General features: G+C 39.7%; 1 protein-coding gene across 6 annotated transcripts in view; it reads right to left on the bottom strand.

Moving 5' to 3' along the window:
• The window catches only part of LOC129620872 (leucine-rich melanocyte differentiation-associated protein-like), a 226,982-nt gene that overhangs the window by 87,415 nt on the left and 119,303 nt on the right, over positions 1 to 20,264 (bottom strand). The window lies entirely within an intron of this gene.

The following is a 20,264-nucleotide window of genomic DNA, read 5'->3' as shown; positions in this document are numbered from 1 at the left end:
AGCCTGGTGGGCTACAGTCCACGGGGTTGCAAAGATTCGGACACAACTGAGCAACTAGCACAGCACAGAGATATGGTACTGATGAACCTATTTGCAGGGCAGCAATGGAGACAAGAGAGTAGACTTGTGGACGTGGTGGGGAAGGAGACGGTGGGACAAATGGAGAGAGGAGCAGTCATATAGAGAATTCACACTGTTTATCTATTTTACTATCATACGTAAAATAGACAAACAGTGTGAATTCTCTATATGACTCAAGAGGCTCTAACCGGTGCTCTGTGACAACGCAGAGAGATGGAATGTGGTGGCAGTTGGGAAGAAGTTTTTAGGAGCGAGGGTACATATGTATACCTGTGGTTGATTCATGTTGATGTATGGCAGAACCCAACACAATACTGTAAAGCAATTATCCTTCAATTAAAAAAGAAAGAAAAAAATATACCATGCGCCTTCCACAGCTAAGCAGAACACTCTTTTGGATTATCTGCTTACTTTGAATTATCCATGCTGCTTTTACTTCACTAGCCTAGAGAATAGCACTGGCCATGCCTTAAAATAAAACCATCTCCATACACATGGGCTATCCAGGTGGCAAAAAGGAGGTTTTCCACGGCTAATCTCAACACTCTCCAGGTAATCCCAAGTACCTTTCGTATCACCTTGATCTGATTTGTGCTAAAACTAAGCCCTTCAGCTGGGCATAATCAAAAAAGGGAAAATAACAGTTGTGCAAGTTGTCTGGAGGCATTTCACCAACTTGGATCACTTTCCTGCTCATTTTAGCTGGGTAAATAATAGCTTGATATGTAGTACCTGCTAAGTGAAATGAAAATGGAAAATGTTTTAAAGGGTTTTAACTTAATGTCTTTATGCTACTGTAAATGTATGAAAATTTTATATCTGGGTTTTTATTACTGTTGATTGCTAAACTGACAGGGAAAATAATCCAAGCTGGCACATTAATGAAACATGATTTTTAAGTTCTTTTTTTTTTTTTTTTTAAGAACAAAGCTAAACACAATTAAATGGTAAAAAGCCACTCCAACTTTTAACTCTTTTAAGATTGAACAGTCAATATCAGATTGTTTTTACAAGCTTTCTTAGCCACTTCACCTTTATCCAGAAAAAATCTACTGCTTTCTTCTAACACAGAGGTATGCAAAACTCAGCCCTGGGTTTTCATGTCTGTTTCCCCAATACCATCACTTGTCTCTCTTCCAAAATTGTGCTTTTAGAGCCTTCAGAAACATTTCTACACAGTCCAGACAGCTATTACAATACAGAGAACTAGAGAGTAGAAAAATCATACTAGAAGAATCATGGGGGTATGCCAGGAGAGGCTCCATGAAGAGCAGCCGTGCCCTCAGGAAATAGGGCCAACGTTAATCCAAGACTCTCAGAAATGGATTCAGCCCCACCAGTAACAACAAAGAGGAGCCCAACACCCTTCCAACAGTGCTCTCACAGATACTCAGGAACGAGTTGCTTTAAAAGCTCACATTCATTCAAGGGGTTGTGTCACTGGTGGAATTAGTCACACCTGCCAGTGAATAGCAAATAACAGCTGTATAGACACAAGTGAGTTATTGGTCTTAGGCTACAATCTCCCAGGAAGCAAACTGTACCATTTCTGCTGCTCCCAGGCCAACTGAAAGGAATTTAAACTTGCACATGATTGAGTATCTTAATTATGTCATCTTAAAGCATTTCATTACCATAACCAATACCAAAAGTCTGGGAGAAACCCAGCTGTGTCATTCAGACACCCGACCCTAAATTGCAGCAGTCATGACACCTCCCACCCTACTTCTCCCTCATCATCAGCGACTGTACACGGGCCTGAAGTGAGCTCATTAGTGGAAGAAGCAGCCCTGTAAACCAAGGTTTCTGACCTGGTCAGTATTCCTTCCCCTGACTACACTGTTCCCTTGTTTTTATATGAAAGGAAAGGGGGAGCTGGGGGATTAAGTATGAGGTGTTTAATGGGATTTCTCCCAATATTTAACTTTGTGAACTCGGCCTGTATTTACCAAATACCTGCTGAAAAATCTAACCTTGTTCAAGATGCTGAGGGTGATACAAAACATAACATGTGGTATGTGCCCTCAAGGAAATTATGTTCTGGGTCTGGAGGCAAAATTTACATCACACTAGTAACATTTACTCACCAGTATTTATTAACAAATGCTACAATCCCTGATGGCTCAGATCGCAGAGAATCTGCCCGCATTGTGGGAGACCCAGGTTCTATCCCTGGGTGGGGAAGATCCCCTGGAGAAGGGTATGGCAAACCACTCCAGTATTCTTGCCTGGAGAATCCCATGGACAGAGGAGCCCGGTGGGCTACAGTCCATGGGGTCGCAAAGAGTCGGACAGGACTGAGCAACTAACGCTTTCACTTTCACAAGCAAAGCACTGAACTAAATGCCTTCAGAGAAACTACAAGACAGCAATTACCCTCCACCACAGAGACTACAACTGAGTAGAGCTGGGCTTGAAAAGGGACCTCAAAGACAACCCAGGGAGCTCTCACACTCAAGCACACCCTGGCGCAAAAACTTTGCCTGTGACTCCCCTAAAATGACTTCCATTTATCCACTTCCAATTTAAAGTTTAGGGCCCAAAACTGAACACAATATTCTAGGTGTGGTTTTCCTTCTTTTTCAAGGTAATATGCTTCTGCAATTTAATCAATAATCTCAAGAGCTCCTTAAACACTCACATTCAGATATTTGAAGATGCCAGACAAAACTTAATTTTCCCCCACATCACCTCTACTCTGATACTTCACTCTAACAGCTGATTTGGAGACCCAAAAGCAAATAGAATCTGAAATTTCACCTCTTCTAATCTGCCCACATTCTAGCTGGTATGAACCCCTAATATTTTGATTCTATTATCTGATTTAACCCTCTTTCCTAGATCTGTCTCCTATTTATGGTACATGTGCTTTCTGTATCTTTACCTAACTCACTTTACCTAAATATTTTTTCTCAAGAATCAGGTACAAAATCAAGCTCTGTGGGAAACAAGAAACATTCCTCCAAACCAGCAGAGCTCCATTTGGGTATCCCCTTTCGGTACAGCGGTTTGGCAAAAATCCAGTATTAAATGCCTTCCTCATCTTCAAATATATGATGACTGACACATCTCCATTATATATTAAGTCAGAAAAGAAAAAAGGAAATGATATGACCTGATCTGTGAGCATAAACCCAGACTTATTCATAAACAATTGCTGGTTCACTATCCATTCTTGTAATAATATGTATTAGAATTTCATTCCAGATTTCAAAAGTCATCCTTAGTTAGTAGGGGAATGCCAAACTGAGTAAAGAGCACTTCAGTTTGGCCAGGCATAGGGCACTTGGAGAGAAGAGTAAAGAAGTAACTGGGATCTGAGCACAGAGGACCCTGCACTAAAGAAATCACACTTCATTCTGAAAGCAGTACAGAGATAACGAGTGGTGTGATGCAGAGGAAAAGCATGATTCCAACATGTAGAAAGAACAAGCCAACAGTAGAGGGCAAGAGAGGAAGGAGTAGGCAGTGGCTAGAGATATAATGATGAGACCCTTATAATGGTTCAGGAAAGAGACTTAAATAATTAGATGAAGCAGTAAAGGAGAGCATCAGAACACAAGACAGTGATGGAGACACAATCAAGTGACGGATTAGACAAGGAAGGAAGGGAAGAAGCAGTCAATGATGGTTCTACAGTCCCCCCAGTGATGTCACTAAGCAAAGTAAGGCAGCCAGAGGAGAAACAGCCTTTTGGAGTAAAGGAAAAAATAAGTTAGTTAGGACAGAGTAATCTCAAGGTTCCAAAGGAACATCCAATGAAGTGCTATCCAGAAGTCAACTAGAACAGTGGGTTTATACCTTAGGAGAAAGACAAAGTGGGGCTGGAGATAAACTGGAAATATCTGTGTTTTCTTAACTTATTTTTAATTGGAGGATAATTGCTTTGTAATACTGTGTTGGTTTCTGCCGTGTGTGAAAATGAATCAGCCACAGGCACACACATGTCCCCTCCGTCTTGAACCTCCTTCCCACTTCCCACCCCATTCCACCCCTCTAGTTTGTCAGAGAGCACCGGGTTTGAGCTCCCTGCATCACACAGCAAATTCCCACCTACCATTCGCCATCCATTTTACACATGGTAATGTGTATGTTTCAGCGCTACTCTCTAAGTTAGTCCCACCCTGTCTGTCCCCTCACTGCCAGCACTATTTACAAAGGCAGGACACGGAAGTAACCTAGAAGTCCACCAACAGTTAAATGGATAAAGAAGTTGGGATACATACATGCAATGGAATATTATTCAGCCATAAAAAGGGATGCATTTGAGTCAGTTCTAGTGAAGTGGATGAACCTCGAGACTATTATACAGCGTGAACTAAGTTGGAAAGAGAAAAACAAATATCACAGTTCAGTTCCGTCACTCAGTCATACCCGACTCTTTGCAACCCCATGAACTGCAGCATGCCAGGCCTCCCTGTCCATCACCAACTCCCGGAGTCCACCCAAAGCCATGTCCATTGTGTCGGTGATGCCATCCAACCATCTCATCCTCTGTCATCCCCTTCTCTTCCCGCCTTCAATCCCTCCCAGCATCAGGGTCTTTTCCAATGAGTCAGCTCTTCACATCAGGTGGCCAAAGTATTGGAGTTTCAGCTTCAACATCAGTCCTACCAATGAACACCCAGGACTGATCTCCTTTAGGATGGACTGGTTGGATCTCCTTGCAGTCCATGGTACTCTCAAGAGTCTTCTCAAACACCACAGTTCAAAAGCATCAATTCTTCGGTGCTCAGCTTTCTTTAATAGTCCAACTCTCACATTTGTACATGACCAATGGAAAAACAATAGCCTTGACTGGATGGACCTTTGTTGACAAAGTAATGTCTCTGCTTTTTAGTACGCTGTCTAGGTTGGTCATAACTTTCCTTCCAAGGAGTAAACGTCTTTTAATTTCATGGCTGCAGTCACCATCTGCAGTGATTTTGGAGCCCAAAAAATTAAAGGTAGCCACTGTTTCCACCGTTTCCCCGTCTATTTGCCATGAAGTGATGGGACCAGATGCCATGATCTTCGTTTTCTGAATGTTGAGCTTTAAGCCAACTTTTTCACTCTCCTCTTTCACTGTCATCAAAAGGCTTTTGAGTTCCTCTTCACTTTCTGCCATAAGGGTGGTGTCATCTGCATATCTGAGGTTACTGATATTTCTCCCGGCAATCTTGATTCCAGCTTGTGCTTCCTCCAGACCAGCGTTTCTCATGATGTACTCTGCATATAAGTTAAATAAGCAGGGTGACAATATACAGCCTTGACGTACTCTTTTTCCTATGTGGAACCAGTCAGTTGACAGGTTTACGGAATTTAGAGAGATGGTACTGATGATCCTATTTGCAGAGCAGTAGTGAAAATATCTGTGCTTTTACAAGAGGAAAATGGGCCAGAAAATGATCCAGGGAAAGAATGGCCAATTAAGTGCCAAGAAGATCTAGACAGAGCTATCAAGAAATCAGAGAGAAGCTTAAAGAAGAAAATCATGTCTATACATTGAAAATCACTGAAAATCATGTCTGAAATACTGTAAATAAACTAAAATTAAAAAAAGAAAAAAAATTTGGGAAACCAAACAAACTCTCCATCAGATAGGAATGGTCATACAGTGCCTTATGGTATACCAACCATGACACTCTGGCCCTCTAAGGAAAACTTGATAGTTGTCATTCTCAACAAGAAGAAAAAAATCATGTCTAATGATAGAGTGAGAAGTGACCATCAGACTTTGTGCTTAGAAGGCCTATAAGAAAGGACTGTAGCTTTAACAGTCCTTCTCAGACTTTAAAAGTACCACAAATCACTTAGGGATCTAATTAAAATGAGGATTCTGAAATGGGTCTTGAGTGAGGCCTACAATTCAGAAGTTTCTGACAAGCTCTCGAGGATGCCAGGGCTGCTGGCCCATGGACCACACTTAGCAGACAACAGTGAAGGGTGAATGGGAGGTGGGCACTGGAAGCAGTGAGTGAGACGACTTTCAGGAAGTTCAGTACGGTTGGAGGACTGAGTGATGGGGTACGGCATAAGTGCTAAAGGAATTAAGAATCAGAGGAAAAGTCAGTAGTGCTGGGTCTGTTTTGATTGAAGTATAGTTGATTTACAATGTCATGCTAGCTTTCTGGTGTACAGCAAAGTGATTCAGTTACATACATATTCTCCTTTTTATATTCTTTTTGTTGTGGTTTATTACAGGATATTGAATATAACTCCCTGTTCTACAGAGTAGGACCTTGTTGTTCATCTGTTTTATATATGGTAGTTTGTATCTGCTAATCTCCCTTTCCCCTTTGGTAACCATAAGTTTGTTTTCTATGTCCATGACTCTGTTTCTGGTTTGTAAATAAGTTCATTTTATCATTTTTTAGATTCCACATTTAAGTAATATTAATATATTTTTCTTTGACTTATTCTAGTTTAGTGTGATAATCTCTAGGTCCATCCACGCTGCTGCAAATGGCATTATTTCATTCTTTTTCATGGTTCAGTATTATTTCATTGTATTATATATATATATATCATTTGTGTGTGTGTGTGTGTGTGTGTGTGTGTATATATATATATTCTTTATCCATTCATCTGTCAATGGACATTTAGTTGACTCCATATCTTGACTATTATAAATAGGACTGTGCTATGAACACTGGGACACATATACCTTTTTGAATTAGAGTTTTCTCCAGATACATGCCCATGAGTGGGACTGCAGGATCATATCATAATCCTATCTTTTAAGGAATCCCCACACTGTTTTCCACAGTGGCTGCACCAATTCACATGTCCACCAATTGTGTAGGAGTGTTCCCTCTTCTCCACAATCTCTCTAGCATTTGTTATTTGTAGACTTTTTGAGGATGACCATTCTGACCAGTGTGAGGTGATACCTTAGTATAGTTTTGATTTGCATTTCTCCAGTAATTAGTAATGTTGAGCATCTTTTTATGTGCTTATTGGCCATCTGTATGGCTTCTTTGGAGAAATGTCTAGGTCTTCTACTTTTTTTTCAGATTGGGTTATTTTTGTTGTTATTGTTCAGCTGTACAAGCTATTTATATATTTTGGAAATTTAGCCCTTGTTGGCCACATCATTTGCAAATATTTTCTTCCAGTCCGTAGGGTTTTTTTTCATTTTGCCTGTGGTTTCCTTTGCTGTGCAAAAGCTTATGCATTTGATCAGGTTCCATTTGTTTATTCCTGCTTTTATTTCTATTGCTTCAGGAGAGTGACCTAAGAAACACTGGTATGATTCAAGTCACAGAATGTTTTGCCTATACTCTCCTCTAAGAGTTTTATGGTGCCATGTTTATATTTAAGCAATGCACTCATGCTTAGCTGCTACGTCATGTCTGACTCTTTGCGACCCCATGTACTGAAGCCCACCAGGTTCCTCTATCCATGGGATTTCCCAGGTAAGAATACCAGAGTTGGTTGCCATTTCCTTTTCCAGGGGATCTTGCCAACCCAGGGATCACACCTGGGTCTCCTACATTGGCAGGCAGATTTTTTACCACTGAGCCACCAGGGAAGCCCATATTATAATTTTTTTAACTCCTCAGGCCTAGAAACTCACCCTAAGGGCTTTGATAAGTGTATGAAGGGGATTCCATGTATGATTTTTCAGTTCCTCTGTCCTTTAATCATACTTGACCCGAGTGAGTTAAAGCTTAAAGCTAAGCAGAAAGTGTCAAGTTTGACAACCGAGCTGGTCAGCAAAAAATTAATGTACCCCTTCATGATCATGTGCATTGGTTGGTTCAACACCCAACTGTCTCATTCTCCTTCCAAGATACTTTTTGACTAGAGGGTTGCTCCTACAATGCAATTATCTCTCCCCAACTCATCCACACCTGTTTGATTAGGACTTAGCCTCTGTTGACAGATTTTTATCTTTGGAAATGCTCCCTTGGCTGTGCAAAGAAGAACAAGTGAAGCAAAGGATTAACCAACACACTCTCACAGAAGCAGTCAAACTGGCACTCAGTTAAAAGGCAGAAAACAACAATTTCAGGTGAGTAGTCTCAGCGAACTGCTGCCAAGATCACCAGTAATTCCCTAGTGAATGAATTCTGCATTCAGCCCCTGCCCTCCAACAACTGCCTTTCTGCTTTTAAATAATAGCTCTATTCTTGAAGGAAGTTTCATATCATCTTGATACACCCTAAGAAATAAAATCCTCCCCTCCAAACCCACAGAGAATGTCCAACCTGCCAAGATCACATGACAGTCCTAAGACAAGTCAGAACTGCACAGATAAACTCCCTACCCAGGAGGTATCAGAGCTCTTGCTTCCAGAGTTGACTAGGAAATCTTTGTGAACCATTATCATTCCTCAGGATGGATCAACCAAAATAATCAAATGAATTGTCAAGAGAGAGGTTGCCATGGGATGGAGCCTAACAGTTATTAAGATAAAATATCTCATCATCCTAAATGGACCACTTTAAAAAGAGGAGTTTATATACAAAAAAAAAAAAATCTCTTTATAACATTTATGTTGTCATGAAATCACAGAATGCTACCATCTGGAGAGACCCTCATTAGAGATCAGCAAAAGGACCACCTATGATGCTCCTTGAAAATGCAAAAGCCCAAGCTTCACCCCATACCATGGACTTCTTGACGCCAAACTCTCCATAAGTGTCTAATTATGCTCACTTTATTCATAAGATCCAGAGAAGTTGTGACTTTCCTAAGGCCATGGATGTCTATTTTAAAGTTATACTCCATCTCACTTGAAAAAGTACCTAAAGCAGAAATCATATGGTTGATAATAGTGTTATCCAAGATGCCCTTCAATAGGATTCAAGTAAATGAACACCTTGAGAATTCCAGAGCAAAATCTTATTGAAACACAGAGGGTTTTTTCCATCATCAAGGTGTCTGAAAACAGTATTCCTCCATCAAATGAAACAGAATTCACTGTGCCAAAAACCCTCTTGGTCACACGTGAGCCCCAAACTGCTTTACATAGCCTAAATTTCGGGGAGGTGTTTTAAAAAGTTTTTAGTGGATAGCAGGCCAATCAGACAAGGAGAAAAATAACAAGAAATCATACTGTGGACCGTCACCTAATTCTTTTTTCTTTCCAAGTTGGTAAACATACTTCCTAGTCCCTTTCCGGGGGAGGGGAGTGGGTGTGACTGTTGTTTGCCTAGGGAAGCAGAACACTGCATACCAGTTCCTTCATCGGAGAACTAAGAAACATGTCGCTGTGCTGGCTGTATCCTCTATGCCAGTGGTGTCTTGGAGGATTCAGATACCATGTAATAAGTCACTCATGCTAGGCCTCCTGCACATCAGTCTGAAAGGACACATCAAAACACTTTGTTCTCCAAACCTCTTGGGGGCCCAGATGGAAGAACTTAACAAATCAACACAGAGATCCATCCGTTATATGGCTCTAAGGCAGGTGGGGGAGGGGAGCAGGGCCCAGTGGAAACGGGAACAACGTGCTTATAGATGGACAGGACGCAGCTAGGCGAAACAGGAGAAAAGACACATTGGCATCTTGCCCTATACTTCAACCCCAGTTCCAGCTGGTGTTCAACACTGAATTATAGCCAGTTACCACCCTAACTGAAACTGCGTAATGTTGAATGAGGGCCAGAAGAGCTGGACAAACCAGAACCCGTGGCCTCATGTTTGGTCTAAATAGTTCATCTCCTTTTGTCTGTTCCTTTTATTCATCGGTATCAGTCTTGCAGGGCTAGAACATGAGTTTCCATAGCCACACTGTCTCCTGAAACCCCCAAAATATTTTCAAGACCCTTTAAACATCCCTGAGTACTAAAAATCCAGGCTTTACTCGTCACATTTTAATTGGGTATTTGGTCCACTAACATTAAATATAGTTATTCCTATGGTTTAAGTCTACCACATTACCTCTGTTTTCTCTTTGTAGCTTGTATTTTTTTCCTTTGTTCCTCCTTTCCTGCCTTCTTTTACAGTTTTTAAGAATATCATTTTAATTTATCTACTGTTTTTTTGTCTGCTATGTCTTGCATTATTTTTTATGAATTGCTCTAAGATTATAATATACATTCTTCATTTCGCACAGTCTGCTTAGAGCTAATGTTGTACCACTTCCTGTAAAATGAGCAAATCATGCAACCATAATGAGTCTTTTATCTCACCTCCAGACTTTATGTTACAGTTGACATATATACTACCCTCTGCATAAACTATACGCTCCAAAATACCTTAGAGTTTGGTGGTTAAACACTCACACGTGTTTTAAAGAAATTAAAAGGAAAAAACTTTGTTTATTTACCCACATGTTTATCACATCCGATGCTCTTCTTGCTTCCTCAAGATGTGTTTCCATTCTTCAGCTTATATCAATAGAGCCTCCTTTATCTTTTATTGGTATGAAGAAGCGCTAGTAATTTTTTTCTATATGAAAATGTCTTTACTTCATCTTCATTCGTCAAGGATATTTTTGCTGGATTGAGAATTCTGAATTTACAGTTTTCTTTTTTTCCTCTTTTTTTAAGCCCTTTAAAGACATTCTCTTACAATTCTTCCAGCGTCCTTTGTCTCTGGTAAGACACTAAGATAATTTAGTTTATCTCAGTAACTCCTTTAAGAAATCTGCATCTTTCTCTTCTAGCTGTTTAACTTTTCTTTTGGACATGTAACTGAGTCATACCTAAGTGTGGTTTGCTTCAAATTAATCCTGCTTGGTGCTCACTGAGCATCTATAAATTCATGTTATTCACCAAATTTGGGATATTTTCAGCCATTAGTTCCTCAGTGTTTGGCCTCACCTTCTCATTTCTTCTTTTGGAACTCTATTATGTTGGAACTAATATTAGAACATAAAGTACAGCTTGTGATCCTGCCCAACAGGTCCTGTAGTTCTGTTTTGTTTTTGTTTTTGTTTTCTTTTCTCTGTTTTTCCATTGATCTTTCTAAAATGTCAGACTTTTCCTCTGCCACCTTCATTCTATCATTAAGCTCATCCAATCAATTTTTTGTTTGTTATACTTTCCAGCGCTAGTCTGTGTTACTATTATTAGAACAATAGAATCATACAATACTAATTCTCTAAAATGTCCTATCCTTTCCTACCTTGTGATCATATTTCCCTTTACATCTTTCTGCAAATCTGTAATAGGAACTTTACAATATTTGTTATTCCATCATCTGGGTCATTTTGGGGTTGGTCTCTACTGACTGCTTTTGATAATGCAGTGAGAATTTTACATTGATCTTGGATGTCTTGAATGATATGCTGTAGAAATTCTTGATTCTGTTAAGTTTCTCTGAAGATCGTTTTTTAAGCAAGCCAATATATTGGCTGAAAGCAAACTACAAAACACTGTCTCCCCTGTGGCAGGCAAAGTTCAAATTTCAGTTCAACTGTTTTATTCTTACTCCTGTGAAATCTACTTATGTGGTTCAGGGTCCAGCTACAGATTTGGGCAGACTTTCTACATAGAACCTGGACCTCCACTCACTTGCTCACTCCGTACAGGGATTTCCCTCTTTTAAGCAGCTAAGGTTACCCTAAACCTAGATGTCTTATTATTCAAGCCAAAAAAAGTGTGCTTTCTATTAATTTTTCCTTTCTACATGGCAAAGACTACAGACTGCCCTCAAGATAAAACTTGTAAAAAATGAGAAATTTACCCTACTCCTTACCCCTCCTTCAAGTGCCAACCCCCCTCCAAGTATTGTCTACTTCTTCCCCCCTCATTAATTATGTAAGAATATTAGATCTCTAGTTTTCTTTACCACTTTCTTGCGAGGCAATAGTGAGCAAACAGCAGAAAATCCACCAAATTCTTCTCATGAGGATCAGCAACTGTCCCCTGTATCAGATATACATAGATTCTGAAATCCTAGTCCCTCAAGACTGACTGTAATGGACCATCAGATCAGCCCTCATCAGGCAGAAATTCCCTCTCCACCAGCTGATGGGAGACATTCCGCTGATGTTGCAAGGCAGACAAGTGAACTGAATTCCAAAATCTGACTTGTCCTTCTGTGTAGGGAGATGAGACATCCAAACTGCTTCACCTCTGGCAGAGGACAGGCTGAAGGGCAGCCATCATAAAAGTAATCAAGAAGAAAACAACTGAAATGTTAACAAAAACGTAAATGCTAAACGTGGGCAAGCCAGAGGAGCTTAGAGTTTCTGAGAGTCCTAGATACAAGTAGAGTCTGTATTTACTTACCAGCTTTCTTCCCCCATGGTACTCACAAGACAGATTAAGGCAAAGCAGGAGAAATAGGGAGAAGCCCCAATATTGTACACAGGCATGAAATCTTGCCTACTTTCAAAACCTTCACTCATTTAAAAAAAAAAAAAAGAATGAAAGAAAACACCAGCCATAATCCACTGAGGAGGAATAGTCCCAGATAAAAGTATACTGCAACTAACATGTATAATATCATGTATGAAACAAGTCGCCAGTCCAGGTTCGATGCACGATACTGGATGCTTGGGGCTGGTGCACTGGGACGACCCAGAGGGAGGGTATGGGGAGGGAGGAGGGAGGAGGGTTCAGGATGGGGAACACAGGTATACCTGTGGCGGATTCATTTCGATATTTGGCAAAACTAATACAATATTGTAAGGTTTAAAAATAAAATAAAATAAAGTATACTGCAACTAAACAAGAGCTAGAAGCAAAAGATATCTGCTCCTTGAGCAAAGGGGCAGAAAACCTGTTCAGGTAGAGCAATTTGCATACATAGAAAGCAGAGGCCTGATAATACTGGAAAGGGGACAGAAAATGCTGTCCTACTCAAGAGCATCCATTAATGTGAGACAGAAAAATGTATGCCTGGGATTTACACACTCAAAACCTGCCTAAGACTGACAGAGCCGGAGGAGAGAGAAACCCTCCTGCCACCACAAGCTTCACCACTGAGTAACCAGCAATAGCAGTCAACCCTCAAGGAGGGGAAAAGGCATGGACGGGCCTTAGGCATTTGAGACCTGTCAAGAGCTAAGGATGGAATGGGGACATAAAGAAAACCCTTTATTTCTGCAATTCCCACTAAACCATGACAGTAGCAAGCCACCAATCCGGTACACCTTACAAAATAACTCAGACCCAGCTCAATTACTGACTATTGACTCAACTACCCATGTTAATATTCCAACAGAAGTGTCTCCATTTCTAAGTACTATTTATCTAAATTTCTGCAGTTGTTTTACACACGCCATCCAAAGTGTTATTGAAAATTATCTAACACACATAAGCAAGGAAAAGAGATTCTTCATCAAAAGATAAAACAGTCAATGTGACCAGAACCAGCAGTGATGCAGATGTTGGGATTAACAGCTGCTGCTGCTGCTGCTAAGTCGCTTCAGTCGTGTCCGACTCTGTGCGACCCCATAGACGGCAGCCCACCAGGCTCCCCCGTCCCTGGGATTCTCCAGGCAAGAATACTGGAGTGGGTTGCCATGTCCTTCTCCAATGCATGAAAGTGAAAAGTGAAAGTGAAGTCGCTCAGTCGTGTCCGCCTCTTAGCGACCCTATGGACTGCAGCCTACCAGGCTCCTCCGTCCATGGGATTTTCCAGGCAAGAGTGCTGGAGTGGGGTGCCATTGCCTTCTCCGAGGCATTAACAGCTAGGGACATAAAATAACTATTACTGCTTATTTTTTTTTAACCTAGAGGAAAAGGTGAACATAATGGATGAACAGATGGGTGATTTCCAGAGGGGAAAAAACAGAAACTATAAAAGTGAATCTAATAAATATGCTAAAAATAAAAGCATGGTAGTAAAGAGGAAGAATTCCTTCAACAGGCTTATTGGCAGATGGCCCAGCAAAGAAAAGGATTTCTGAACTTGAATGTAAGTGAATAAAAAATTACCCAAATTACTAGTGAAGAAAAGGGTGGAAAAAACAAGCCGAAGCAGAGCATTCAAGAGCTGTGGAATGATACCAAAAGGTGCAACATGTATTTGGAATCCCAAAAGCAGGTAAGACAGGAAAAATAGTGGGAAAAAAAAATTAAAGAGATAATAGCCAAGAATTTTCCAAAACTGATGAAAAACATCAACCACAATTCAAAGAACCTCAGAAATCCTCAAGTGAGGGGTAAGGACACCGGCACCTCACAGTAAAACTGCTAAAAACAAAAGAGAAAGCAGAACTCTTGAAAGCAAGAAGAGAGAAAAAGAAACAAATACAGAAAAACAAAGCTGAGAAAAACGGACTTCTCAACAGAATAAATACAAGGCCAAAAAAAAAGGAACAGCATCACTAAAGTACTGAAAGTAAAGTTCTGAAAGTACTAAAAAAATTATATAAGGAATCCATCCACATTTAAATTATCTTCTAAAAATGAAGGTGGGATAAAGAATTCTTCATCCAAACAAAAACAAAGAAACCACTGCCAGAATACCTGTACTAAAAGACATTAGAAAAAGTTATTTAGGCAAGAGTCCAGTACCAGAAGGAAATCTGGATACATATATAAAGAAATAAGAACTCTATAAATGCTAAAAACATGGAAAATATGATCGACTTTTTTTTCTTTTTATTTCTTTAAAAGATACTGGCTCTGAAAAATATATTTAGTTTGCAAATGCAAACTAGAAAAAAATAAAAGACTAAATTTTTCTCTTAAAAGAAGCAAATTAAAAATATTTTTCCTGGCTTTAAAAAAAGATCACTACTGTCTAAAAAAAAAAATCTCTGGGGTGCAAACATATACAGCAGTAACATGTAAGTCAACAATAAGACAGAGGATGGGCAGGAGGAAACTGAAGTATACCATACTGAGGTTCTTAAACTATATAAAAAGTGGCATATTATTTGAAAACAAACTTCAATAAGATATATAGTATACATGGTAAAGCTAACAAAAAAACTATTTTTAAAGGAGAAAGATTTTTAAACCTACAATGGAGATAAAATAGAATTGCAAATATTTATAAAGTAAAGGTAGGAAGGAAAAGAGGGAAATGGAAACAGAGAACTGATGGGGCAAATAGAAAGCAATTTGCAAAATGTGAGATTTAAAATCAAGTATACTGATAATTTTATTAAATGTAAATGCCCTAAACACTTCAAGTAAAATGCAGGAATCATGAGATTGGATTAAAAAAATTCACTATAAATGTAAATTCAGAGATACAGTAAGAGTGTGTGTGTGTATATATATATATATAAAGTAAATATATATATATATAAATAGATATACCACACAAAATTTGAGATCTTTATAATAAAATAATACAAAGTGGGCTTCAAAACAAGGAATATTTTCCAGCACCAAAGAGTCAATTAGTCAATAAGATATAACAAAATGTATTCAAGTAACAGAGTTCCAAAATACATAAAGAAAATGTGACCAAAATAAAATAAGAAACACAAAAAATCCACAATCATATATAGAGATTTCGTACTCATCTAATTAACATTAAAAAGCAAACCTCCAAAATTGTTAAAGATATAAAAGACCTGAACAACACTATGAGTCAACTTGACATTTACAAAAAAACTCCAACCAGTGATAGCAGGGTCCACATTCTTTTCCAAAAGTCCATGGAACATTCGCCGAGATAAGACTTTTCTGAGCAAATGTTTATAACTGCTTTATGTATAATAGTGCAAAACCTTAAACAATCCAAATGTCCATCAAGTGATGAGCTTGTCAGCATATCACAGCACATCCACACAATGAATACTATTCGGCAACATAAAGGGATGAACATACATGCAACAACGTGGGTCAATCTCAAAAGCACCATGCTCAGGGAAAGAAGCCAGGCACCAAAGGCTACACACTATATGATTCTATTTTTATAACATTCTGGGAAAAGGCAAAATTACAGAAACAAAAACTAAATCAGTGCATGGTCAGCAGTGAGGGATAGGGAAAGACATACAGGGATAGGATGAGGGGGCACAAGGGAATCTTCAGGGTGATGGAAAAGTTCTGTCTTGATCATGATGCTGATTACAAAACTGCACACATTTGTCAGAAATCATCTGTTTCCTTACAAATGGAATTCTTTGTATGTAAATTCTATCTCATTAATCTAACCTTTAAAATAAAAAATGAACAAATATTGTTACCCGAGCTAGACAATGGTATAAAATATGCTAAAAAATAGAGTGATGATAATAATAAACTCTTAATGTGTTTATTCAGATCAGCAGAGGCCTTGACTTACTTTTCTGGAAAAAAAACTTTTTGAGAAATTATCTCATCCTACTTCCTCACACACAACTTCATTGAAGCTTCATCATAAATAGGCCTGCACATCAAAGAATAAATGTCTCCAATGCACACTTAGATCTCTTCTGTACCACAATGATCAAAGAGATAAGAAACCTTACAGATTTCAATAACATGAAGGCACATGAATTCATTTTCATGTCTGTAATGGACCACCCAGAATCTGATGCTAAGTTGTCCTCCTTAAGAACACGAAGCACTCAAGGAGTTCTGGGAACCAGGAGACCATGTGGGGAGCCTCTGCTGAGAACAGATTAACTGTCCTTCATTGTTCAAAATACTGTGGGCTGTCCAGGTCAGAAGGAACCTAATTGGCAGGAAAGAACACCTAGGCTGGGCCCTGGACTCCTAGGTCTGCTCCAGGGTATCAAAGTAAGAATTCCTCAGTCTTCAGTGAGGAAGGTACTGAGAGCTGTTTCTCGGGCAAGGCCAGGGTACAAAGAGAGCCTTCCTGCAGAGAAGGAAAATGCTAGCTAAAACTCCCAGCCCCTTGCTGGTTCCTGCCAGAGGAAGTCAATACTGAACACTCTTTTTACCAAGGTGGTGCATGTGAAGTCGCTTCAGTAGTGTCCAACTCTTTGTGACCCTATGGACTGCAACCCGCCAGGTTCCTCTGTCAGTGGGATTCTCCAGGCAAGAATATTGGAGTGGGTTGCCATGCCCTCCTCCAGGGAATCTTCCCAATCCAGGGATCGAACCCATGTCTCTGATGTCTCCTGCATTGGCAGGCAGGTTTTTTATCACTAGATCCACCTGGGAAACCCCACTAAAAGTTAATCTGCAAAAACCTTAATACTATCCTGATCTGAAGAAGAGTCTTTAGAAAAGTTCACAATGTTGCAACCAAACCCAAAATAACCTTCTTAATCTGTCAAGGGCTCCCAATAGGCCACCTCTAGAAAAACATTTGTCATCTAAGTGATTCTTTTTCCCCCTTTAAAATGTAGTCTTTCAGCATAGTGTTTATACTTGCCACAAAGATACAGCGTGATTAATGCAGAAAAAATAAATATGAAAAGTCTTACAATCAAATTAAGGAGGGCACTTGATAAAACGAGGCCTCTTCTCGTGAGTAATTTGAAAGAATAACTGTTTTTCATCACAACCTCAGCTCCCAGCCGGTCCTACAAAAACCAAGCCAGCTGCAGTTCAAGAAAAGGTCCAAAGGAGGACCTACTCAAGGTGTGGGTAAATCACAACTGTGATTGCAGACCAGGTTTCTATCTCTTTTATCCCCTTTAATAAATTGGGCTTGACCTGAAACTCCAAGAAAGTTAATTTACAACAGTCAATTTTTTTTTCACATAACAGCTCACCTTTCTTTTTCTTTTAAATTTAAACCATTATGACAAATAGAGATTTATTATATACCATAAACACATGTGGCTTGAGCCCTGGTATTTTGTCTGGAAGCTCAGATGGGGCAGTAAGCTCCCGGTGCAATCAAAAAACCCCACATGACATTCCTGATAAAGATGAAACACACACACATTCCACAGCACTTACTGTGGCCAATGTGGTTCTGAGCATGGTGTGGGCACCACAGACCCAGCGCAGGCTGTAAACTGAAAGGTGATTCCACTAGGCCAGGGAGCAGTACTGTCAATTATAGCCACATTACCCAATCAGTGCTGACATCTTCGAAAGGGCTTTTAATTAGAGACGAGCAGAAAGAGGCAGCTTCTCAACACACTTCTCAAACGTGAGCCTGGTCTCACCCTCCTCATGTGCTCCTAACATAATCCTGCAAGTGGTTCATGTGTTTTGGTCCAGAGGCACTCGGTCATGCTGAACAGAATCATCCTAAAACCTCATTACTGATAAGTCAACTGAATCTTGATGAAAGTGGGTTAGGAACCTTTTATTTGCCATCAGGCCAAGACTAGGACAAGACTCCCGGTCCTTCTCCCTTCTCTTACCCAGGCTAAAATATCTGTTCCTCTTTAATTGATACCTCTTACAGATTCTCACTGGCAATGATACGTGGTGCTTTACTGGCTAAGCAGGGTTCCCTGGGAGGTCATATTAGCTGGTGGTTAAAGACATAAACCTTGGAGTCAATCCTTGCTCCACCACTCCCCAAATTCTCTAAACTTATTTTTCCATCTGTGAAATGAGAATACTAGTAAGGATCCTATATGACTCTTGGGGAGATTCAGTGAAATAATATATAGAAGTTACATGGATGGTGGTGATACATTTTAAAAACTTTAGAGATTCTCTATCATAATCTAATCAGTCACATATAGCACAATAGTTAAAAGCTATCAGTAAATGTCATTATTATTAATAAACTTCCTGTATGTGTAGGATTTCTCTCCAGAACTAGAATAAAGCTTCCTCAACAGAAGAACCTTCACCTTTGATCTTCTTTTGCTTTGTTCATAGATTCCAGGCACATTAACAGCTCACCTTTCTTTTAAATTTTACAGCTTTTACACACTCGCTGATCACATCAATTCTACCATTATTCCTTGTAAAACAGACTTATAAACGTACAGATGAAAAAGGAAAAGTAAAATCATCCTTGATCCCAACACTAGAAATAACTAGTTAATATCGATGTATTATTAGTTTTCCTTTCCTTTTTCAATGCTTCTACGTGTCTTAAAGTACAACTGATATCCTCAGTTGTCATAACTCACTTTTTTAACTTAAGAGGAATTCATGGGTATTTTAATGCTATCATTCAACATCATTCAGAACTGGGACCTTGGAAGGCAGACCAGCACATCACCCTGTGGCTCCATCACCCCCAGTTCTCATTTATTATCTTGGAAGTGGAGGACACCTGTGATACTAGAGCTCAGTAAGACCAATGAAACAAGATGCTTGGAGTCCCTGTGGACTCCCTGGACATTGTGCCTAACACTGGACAATACTCAATAAATGTCCTCTCTTTCCTCCTTTGAGTGTCTGGGGTCTTCAGAGAAACTTCAAAGATTCCAACTGCTACTATGAAATAAGGCTTCTCAGCACTGAAAGAGTTGAATCCCAAGGCCATCTCTGTAAGCCTTCTACTCATTTTCTTCAGCTTCTCACAAAAGATTTTGGACCATGACAGTCTACATAAGTTTTATGATCACTGTAAATGATAATCCAATTTCTTTATCTCTGTGTCCTTCCAGAATCCAGAGCTCTCAGACTGGAAATTTTGTCTCTGAAGGAGTCTCTATTTCAAATATGATGGACTTGCTTCCCAACCAGTCTTAAGTCCTAGACCATAAAGGGAAACTTAATATTGGAAATAATTTAGGACCTGGGGTCAGGAGACCCGAGTACTACTCCCAACTTTGAAATTTGCTAGCAGCCATCATTTTGAGTAAATAACCTCCCTTTCTGAGTCTCAGTTTTCTCATTTGCAAAAGGTGATGTTGCAGTAAGATTATTTCCAGATTCATTATGTCAACAGCTTTAGGGCAGTGGCCAATTTACACATGCAGTCGTTTCCTTTTAAAGTCTAGTGTAAGCCGATGAGTCTATAGGCTTGTCCTACAACGTGTTAATAGTGCTGCCATTGTCGTCGTCGTTGTCACTAAGTCATGTCCTACTCTTCGTGACCCCAAGGATGTAGTTCACCAGGTTCTTCTGTCTGTGGGATTTCCCAGGCAAGAACACTGGATCCTTCTCCAGGGAATCTTCTTCACCCACCGGGCAAGCCTAGTACTGTCAAAGCAGAGAAGAAGACAGACTGATGGAGATTAAGCAAAAGCCCACAGTCATGGAGTATAAGCATCATTTGAATCCAGCTGTAGGTGTAAATCCTATGTTCGTGATCAGGAAGTTGTATACATCCCAAATCTTTCGGTTCTGGGCTCCTCCTAGCAACTCCAAGTACTCAATAACATTTGTTGACTGACAGATTGTGGTTTCTGATCCATGGACGTTTACTGAGAGCTTATTTCTATATGTCCTTCTGCTGAACAATACTAACATTTAGGAGCTGACAGTTCTTTGTTGTGGGCACTGTCCTGTACCTTGTAGGAT

This window comes from Bubalus kerabau, chromosome 1 (genome assembly GCF_029407905.1).
Source record: "Bubalus kerabau isolate K-KA32 ecotype Philippines breed swamp buffalo chromosome 1, PCC_UOA_SB_1v2, whole genome shotgun sequence".
In the NCBI taxonomy this organism is placed as follows: domain Eukaryota; kingdom Metazoa; phylum Chordata; class Mammalia; order Artiodactyla; family Bovidae; genus Bubalus; species Bubalus kerabau.
This window is presented reverse-complemented; position numbering and strand designations above follow the sequence as displayed.